The sequence below is a fragment of the Balaenoptera borealis genome, assembly GCF_965194805.1.
Source record: "Balaenoptera borealis genome assembly, chromosome: 2".
NCBI lineage: Eukaryota > Metazoa > Chordata > Mammalia > Artiodactyla > Balaenopteridae > Balaenoptera > Balaenoptera borealis.
The window spans coordinates 132,539,935-132,546,647 of NC_138867.1; positions in this window are offsets into that span (position 1 = coordinate 132,539,935).

Consider the following 6,713-nt stretch of genomic DNA (forward strand, 5'->3'; position numbering starts at 1 on the left):
TTTATTTTTAAATTTCTAAAAATTATTTTTGAATAGGCAATATGTATGTCTAATGTAAAAAACAAAAGGGTCAAAAGAGTGTACAGTAAAAAGCAAGTCTTTTTTTACTCCTTCCCAGTCCTCTACTTCTCCCAAGAGGCAACCCCTGGGCCGAGTGTTTTGTATATCCATCCAGAGCTTGTCTCTGTAAATAGAAACATATCTATATCTCCCCATCTTTAGAAACAGCTTACCATATATGCTGTTATGCTCCTTGCTTTTTCCACTTAGCACGCACATATGGAGATTGTTCCATAAAGTACCTTTAAGAGCTACAATGTTCTTTTTAAGGCTGAGTGCTGTCCCGTTGTCTAGATGTGTCATACTGTATTTGGCCAATAAAGGACCATATCTTAGTCATCTTTCCCTGACTAACTCCTTGCACAGCACAAAGCTCAGTAAACATTCAATGTTTGTTACAAATTTTATTTTGTACAACTTGTTCCTGTTTTTCATCGTCTCTCCTTTTAGAGGTACCAATATATTTTTCAATATTCCAGGTATTTGTATAATGTATATATTCTTGGCCATCCAAGTCTGCCTTGTGCACTGATCAAACCTTTGCTACCTCACTTCCAAGGCCTGCCTTAATCTAGCTCCTCTCATATAACATTATTCCTCACTACTTCCTATTTTCCTATGCTCCAAGCATCACTGTCATGTGCAAATATTTCTTGATCGCTATGTACAGAAAAATTTTTTCTATTTTCAGTCATGCCTACCTCCAAGTAATTGCTTATACTAATTCTCCCACCTAGAATTTCCTTCCTGGTCTTGACCACTACTCTGCCTCTCGTTCTTTTTTTTTATATATATAAATTTATTTATTTTATTTTTGGCTGTGTTGGGTCTTCGTTGCTGCACGCGAGCTTTCTCTAGTTGCGGTGAGTGGGGGCTACTCTTCGCTGTGGTGCACAGGCTTCTCATCGCGGTGGCTTCTCTTGTTGCGGAGCATGGGCCCTAGGCGTGTGGGCTTCAGTAGTTGTGGCACGTGGGCTCAGTAGTTGTGGCTCGTAGGCTCTAGAACGCAGGCTCAGTAGTTGTGGCGCACGGACTTAATTGCTCTGTGGCATGTGGGATCTTCCCGGATTAGGGCTCAAACCCATGTACGCTGCATTGGCAGGTGGATTCTTAACCACTGCACCACCAGGGAAATCACTTGTTCTTTTCTTTCTGAACTTTCTTAGCTTATGTGTTTAACACTCCCTAGAGTAGCAGGTAATTTTTTCTGTAATCAGGTCAAATAGGAGCTTTATGTATCTTCATGGCTCTAATAACTCTCACACATAGTGGGTTCTCAGTAGAGCTTGCACAAACGAGAATATCTCTCTGGTCCTCTGGGTTTTCTTTCCATTCTCATTTTGAGGACTTGCTTAGCTTTCCTGTTATTTCAAGGTTGTGTAAGATGGCCCCTCCCTTAGCTGATCTCCTTTAAAGGGAGGAGAGGCCCTGAGATCCTGGAAGAAAGTAGATCTGGGTTCAAACTGAGCACTGCCACTGACCAGCTTTGTGACCTCTGCCTCTCTGAGTCTCAGTATCCTCACCTGTAAAATGAGCCAGTTGGATTAGAGGATCTCTGAGGCCCATTCTATTTATAATGGAGTTGAGATTTATCATGGTGTTTACCAATTTTTCTGGAATATATCCCTTATCCCACAAACAAACACATCTGGTTAGAAACTTCAGAGATATTCTGAAGCCTTTGGGTCCCATTTCTCCTAGAAAATTACAGAATGTTACAGAAGTTCAAAACAAGATTCTCAACACTGGTCACATTAAAAAAAAAAAAAAATCACAGGGGTCTTTTGAGATCTGGCTGTAACACCAGAGATGGGTTTGTTACATTCACGAACAGGGAGAGGAAGGAGGAGCTAGAGAAGAGATTTTCAGAAGTGACTAGAGAGTCCCAAAGTAAAAGTTTTACTCTTATCTATATTGATGTGCTTTCCTGCTCTCTTTCCATTGGCTTGTATTTCTGTTTGCCTCGCTCTGTACAGACAGAGATCAACTTTCTTCTTTATAAAGTACTGAATATTCAGTTAGCAGCCTTGATGAGTTTCACAGTAACAAAAATCAAAAGAAGTAGTGGCAAGTAACTCTTAATTAGACTCACCTAGTAAAATTACCTAAGTTTTCATCAAATATTTCCATAGGCAACATATTTATCATGCCTGGGGGAAGCTAGCTTTCTTTTCTTATCAAATTTACTGTAATTCAAATAAAAAAAATTAAGATGTTTCTGCCTTTACTCCATTCTCTGACCCTGAGAGTCAAGGTAATCTTTATTTATTTACTTATTTAATTTTTGGCTGTGTTGGGTCTTTGTTGCTGCGCGCGGGCTTTCTCTAGTTGCGGCGAGCGGGGGCTACTCTTTGTTGTGGTGCGCGGGCTTCTCGTTGCGGTGGCTTCTTTTGTTGCAGAGCTCGGGCTCCAGGTGCGCGGGCTTCACTAGTTGTGGCACACGGGCTCAGTAGTTGTGGTGCACAGGCTTAGTTGCTCCACGGCACGTGGGATCTTTCTGGACCAGGGATCGAGCCTGTGTCCCCTGCATTGGTAGGCAGATTCTCAACCACTGGGCCACCAGGGAAGTCCCTATTTATTTATTTTTTTAATGTAATCTTTAAAAACATAGATCGGGGGACTTCCCTGGCAGTCCAGTGGTTAAGACTCAGCGCTTCCAGTGCAGGGGCCACGGATGGGTTCAATCCCTGGTCGGGGAATTAAGATCCCACGTGCCACGTGGCCAAAAAATACCCAAAAAACAAAACAAAAAACAAACATGGATTGGATCAGGTCATTCCTGTAAGTAAAATCCTTCTGGGTTTCCTGATTCACTTTGAACAGAGTGCAGTTTAAAGCCTCCCAGCCTTTAGGCTCACTGGGCCTCTGCTTTCCTGTGGAGCCACTCTGCCTTCGCTCCACCTCTTGGTGGCTGCCCTAGCCTTTCACTACCTCTAACACAGAAAACTCATTTCTGATCCTTTTACTGCTCCCAACTGCTCATGCCTCTCCCTCTCTCTCTCTCTGTCTCTCTCTCTCTCGTTTCGTCCTTCTTGTCCTTCTCATCTCTGCCCAAATGCCACCTTCTCCGAGAGGTCTTCTTTAAGTAATTGCCTATATCTTCCCCCAATCCAGTTACTCTCCATGACTTTTACCTCATTAGTTTCCTTCGTGATGGCTATCAAAATTTTCATTATCCTTTTATTTACTTGAATGCTTGCTTACTTGTTTTATTGTCAGTCCCTGCCACCAAATGTTAAGCTCCACCAGGCCAGGAACCATGTCAGTTTCATTCACCAGTGCATCCTCCAGTGTCAAAATGCAGCCCTGCCCATAGCAAATGGACCATAAACACAACTGATTGGATGAACACCCAATCCCATACTGGACTGGAAATCAGAAGACTCAAATCCTGGTCCTATCTTTGGGAGCTGGGTAACCTAAAATTATTTAATTATTGTGAAATTAGGGGAATGTATTAGTTAGGACACCTTGATGGACCCTCTCAGCTGTGGAAATAAGTCTTATGATTACTACTGGTAGATTTTGAAATGTTGTTAGTTTAGTAGACTCGAAGGGAGAAGGAAAATCAAATGAGATACAAATAAAATGATACCTATTTCTGGATTTTAAAAAATGAACTCCGGGGCTTCCCTGGTGGCGCAGTGGTTGAGAGTCCGCCTGCCAATGCAGGGGACACGGGTTCGAGCCCTGGTCTGGGAAGATCCCACATGCCGCGGAGCAACTAGGCCTGTGAACCACAATTACTGAGCCTGCGCGTCTGGAGCCTGTGCTCCGCAACAAGAGAGGCCGCGATAATGAGAGGCCCCTGCACTGTGATGAAGAGTGGCCCCCACTTGCCGCAACTAGAGAAAGCCCTCGCACAGAAATGAAGACCCAACACAGCCATAAATAAATAAATTAATTAATTAAAAATTAAAAAAAAAAAATGAACTCTGATCTCTGATCTAATCAGAGATCAGAAGGTTTTTCAGGTTGTAATCAAAAGATCAAAATAATACTCAAATGCTTAGTCATGAAACATGACCTTTGCTTTACATTTAGGGGAAGTTTGATGCTCTGCTGATAATTGTCAAGAGTCAAAAGGTTTTTCTATTATGTAGGAAAAGCAGGGACAACACACTTCAAAAGCAGGAAATTTATCCAACTATACCAAGGAAACCAGCCAGCTGGATGCATCTTCAGTTGAATGTAAAGATATATATATATATTATCTGATAAAAAAACAACATTATACAAAGTGACAGACCTTGTCTAAGCTTGGGGCAGTGGGTACTGTAATGGAATGGAATTAATCAGCTGACAGGCATCTAGGTGTGTCAGCACTCTATAAAGGTTTTTGAGATTTGGGCTCATATAGAAGTACTATATGCCTGGAGGCATTTACCTTTTTCTCCATTTTCAAAATATTTCAAACCCAAATATGTATTTTAGATTTTATCTTCCTATACATATTCCAGTTTAAGAAATTCATCTTGTTAGATTTATTTAGAATTGGTAATAACGGAAAGGCTTGGCTGGCTAAGGAAATCACCCTGTCTGGTTCTTAAGGAGACCCATTTTACAACCAATGTTCCTCGGTTTTTTAAAACCTATACTCTCCCAGCTGAGAAGATGTTTAAGCCTTACTTTCTATAGTTTGTAGTTCAGAAGCAATAGGGTTTTTTTCAAATGTGATATTATATTAATGAATATATTCTACTCCAACTACCCTCTTATTTGTTTGGGGCCTCCCTCCCATCCGGAATCAGTGATTTACACAATTGTTCTAATTTTGCAATAAGAGCAGCATAAAATCCATTGTTTGCAACAAACACTCCAAGGTCTCTGGAAACACAAGCCATCATTGTGTTTGTGTTACCCTTGTATTCAGTAACCTGAGAAATGAACAATCAGTTCTGGGTGAGGGGGCATTAGGGGGAAGGAGATGGGGTACGTTTCCTGCTTGATTGTTTCAGTGCACACCAGGCCCAGTGCTGCAGGAAAAAACAGGCTGCTCTTCATGTGACTAGCTGCTGATAGGCCTAAGCTCTCCTGAATGTAATTACAGAGTGGATTACAGGATATTAGAAACTCACAGGATAGGGGGAAGGGAGTGGCTTACCTGCTTTCTCCATCACTGTATTGCTGAACAGAATGACAAAAGTGCTAAGTCTGCAGCAGAGCTAACAAACACTGAATATCTCGGGGATAACAAACTGAGACAGGCCGGAAACAATTATTTATTGAATACACTTATATATCTTCTACAGTGTGGGGTGGTTTTTCCATTTATTAACGCAAACATCCGCTGAGATAGTTATTCATATCCGTATGTTACAGATAAGGAGACAGACACTCATGTGAAGGGGAGAAGGGGAGGAGTGTTCAGAAAGTGCATTTGATGGGGGGGGGGGGCGCGGGTTCACGTCCCTGGAGACTAGCTTTTGGGAATCCAGGTTGGAATTGCCGCTGAAGACTTGCCCTGCCTCCAGTCTCGGAAACGGAGGTAGGGTTTTGGAGAGCCTCTTTAGGGGGAAATGGTTAAAAGTAGGAAGGTGCAGGGACTTGGGGGTGAATTTGCTATCCACTCAACAGCCCCCTTCGAGGGAAGGCATCAAGGAGTATGACCACAGCCATGCTCTGGGGAGTCCGCCCCTTCTCGTAGGGACAGGGTGGAGGTCTTGCGCGACGGACTAGGAGGGCGGCCCGGAACTGACAGCCGTGTGCGGGAAGTCAGTGCTTTGTTTTCTCTCCCACCACTGGAGGACAAACGCTGCTAAGGACAGGCGTTGGCAAAGAGCTCTCTTTCCAAACAGGAGTCACAGAGAATCGTAGGGCGGGTGGGAGCTTTGAAGGAACCTCCTAAGCTAGGCCTGGACCCCACTGGTCTCGCAAGGAAGATCTGACGAGCTCGCTTAGCGCCCGCGAGGTCTCGGACCTTCTCGCGAAGCAGGAGGGCGCCAGCGCTCGCCCTGCGTCTCCCCAGCCTAGGCTGCATCTTCTTTGTAACTCGAGCGGACCCTAGCGGCCCGGTTGCTATGGTAACGCTGCTCGCTCAGCTCCCCGAGGCTCGGAGGGGGGAGGCGGGCCTTGGCTGACGTCACCCAGACTCGGTTTCGGGGTGCTGCCCCACCCCCAACCCACTGTTTGCCAGAAAGGAAGCCGTATGGTAGAGGTTTTGTAAGTGAAGGTTCCAGGGGGCCGCATTAGTACAGAAGGAAGCGGTCAGGATCTCCCCCAGCGAACCTCCTCCCAAGTCAGCTCCCGTCGATATTAATGGCCCTTCGAAGAAGGTAGACTAGGAGGTTGTAATTTGGAGGATTTGGTCAGACGGGCCACGCCCTTTCCTCGGCCTTTGGTCTAGCTAGGCCACGCCCACCACGGGGGGCTAGTTCTAGACCACGCCGCCTCTGAGCGCACAGAAGTAGAACCGAAATGGAGGAGCAGTGATCCTGGTGAATTGAACCAGCGAAACTAACTCAGCGAAGGCCGTAGGGGGCCGTATTTCACTTGCGTCGTCTGAGGTCGCCCCGCCCCGCCGTTTTCGCGGCGCCCTCTTGGTTTTGTGCCTGCGCGCCGCTCCCGCGAGCTCACAGGTTGGGCGAACACGCACGGAGTCGCCAGGGCGCGCAGAAGGGGCGGGGCAGGCAGCGTCAGGCGCGCGCCCGCCT